Consider the following 2,613-nt stretch of genomic DNA (forward strand, 5'->3'; position numbering starts at 1 on the left):
AGGAATACGACCAGCACAACGACCAGGAATACGACCAGGAATACGACCAGCACAACGACCAGGAATACGACCAGCACTACGACCAGGAATACGACCAGCACTACGACCAGGACAACGACAAGGAATACGACCAGCTCTACGACCAGGAATATGACCAGCACTACGACCAGCACAACGACCAGGAATACGACCAGCACAACGACCAGGAATACGACCAGCACTACGACCAGGAATACGACCAGCACTACGACCAGGAATATGACCAGCACAACGACCAGGAAAATGACCAGCACAACGAACAGGATTGCGACCAGCACAACGACCAGGAATATGACCAGCACAACGACCAGGAATACGACCAGCACTACGACCAGGAACACGACCAGCACAACGACCAGGAAAATGACCAGCACAACGACCAGGAATACGACCAGGAATACGATCAGCACAACGACCAGGAATACGACCAGAATACGACCAGCACTACGGAATACGACCAGGAATACGATCAGCACAACGACCAGCAATACGACCAACACTACGACCAGGAATACGACCAGCACTACGACCAGGAATACGACCAGCACAACGACAAGGAATGCGACCAGCACAACGACCAGGAATACAACCAGCACAACGACCAGGAATACGACCAGCACAACGACCAGGAAAATGACCAGCACTACGACCAGGAATACGAGCGGCACAACGACCAGGAATACGACCAGGAATATGACCAGCACTACGACCAGGAATACGACCATCACAACGACCAGGAATACGACCAGCACAACGACCAGCACTACGACCAGGAATACGACCAGCACAACGACCAGGAAAATGACCAGCACTACGACCAGGAATACGACCAGGAATACGATCAGCACAACGACCAGCAATACGACCAACACTACGACCAGGAATACGACCAGCACTACGACCAGGAATACGACCAGCACAACGACAAGGAATGCGACCAGCACAACGACCAGGAATACAACCAGCACAACGACCAGGAATACGAGCAGGACTACGACCAGGACTACGACCAGCACAACGACCAGGAATACGACCAGCACTACGACCAGGAATACGACCAGCACAACGACCAGGAATACGACCAGCACTACGACCAGCACAACGACCAGGAATACGACCAGCACTACGACCAGGAATACGACCAGGAATACGACCAGCACTACGACCAGCACAACGACCAGGAATACGACCAGCACAACGACCAGGAATACGACCAGCACAGCGACCGGGAATACGACCAGCACTACGACCAGCACAACGACCAGGAATACGACCAGGAATACAACCAGCACAACAACTAGGAATACGACCAGCACTATGACCAAGAATACAACCAGCACTACGACCAGGAATACGAGCAGGAATACGACCAGCACTACGACCAGGAATACGACCAGCACTACGACCAGGAATACGACCAGGAATACGACCAGCACTACGGCCAGCACTACGACCAGGAATACGACCAGCACAACGACCAGGAATATGACCAGCACTACGACCAGGAATACGACCAGGAATACGATCAGCACAACGACCAGCAATACGACCAGCACTACGACCAGGAATACGACCAGGAATACGACCAGCACAACGACCAAGAATACGACCAGCACTACGACCAGCACAACGACCAGGAATACGACCAGCACTACGACCAGGAATACGACCAGGAATACGACCAGCACAACGACCAGGAATGCGACCAGCACAACGACCAGGAATACAACCAGCACAACGACCAGGAATAAAACCAGCACAACGACCAGGAATACGAGCAGCACTACGACCAGCACTACGACCAGGAATACGACCAGGAATACAACCAGCACTACGACCAGGAATACGACCAGCACTACGACCAGCACAACGACCAGGAATACGACCAGCACAACGACCAGGAATACGACCAGCACTACGACCAGCACAACGACCAGGAATACGACCAGCACTACGACCAGGAATACGACTAGCACAACGACCAGGAATACGACCAGCACTACGACCAGGAATACGACCAGCACAACGACCAGGAATACGACCAGCACAATGACCAGGAATACGACCAGCACAACGACCAGGAATACAACCAGCACAACGACCAGGAATACAACCAGCACAACAACTAGGACTACGACCAGCATTACGACCAGGAATACAACCAGCACTACGACCAGGAATACGACTTTCCCAAAGCAGATCCTTTGTCTGCACCTCCCAGGGCATTTGAGCTGATTCCAGAGGCCGACCCAAAACAACGTGGAGAGAGAGATGGAGCGGTCAGAGCGAGGCCGGACGCGCGCACATCACCCACCGCTTCCCAGTATATTACTCACTAATGTCCCGTCTCTAGTTAACAACGTCAACTAAATCAGTTGCTTTCCAAAGAGATATACGGGATTGTAACATACTCTGTTTCACGGACACATGGCTAGTGGGGATATGCTGTAGGACAGTATTCATTATTTAGAAGACTGAGGAGTCTATCTAGTCTGGGTGACTGAGTGAAGGGTCTGTCTAGTCTGGGTGACTGAGTGAAGGGTCTGTCTAGTCTGGGTGACTGAGTGAAGGGTC

This window comes from Oncorhynchus nerka, unplaced genomic scaffold (genome assembly GCF_034236695.1).
Source record: "Oncorhynchus nerka isolate Pitt River unplaced genomic scaffold, Oner_Uvic_2.0 unplaced_scaffold_992, whole genome shotgun sequence".
Taxonomy (NCBI): Eukaryota; Metazoa; Chordata; class Actinopteri; order Salmoniformes; family Salmonidae; genus Oncorhynchus; species Oncorhynchus nerka.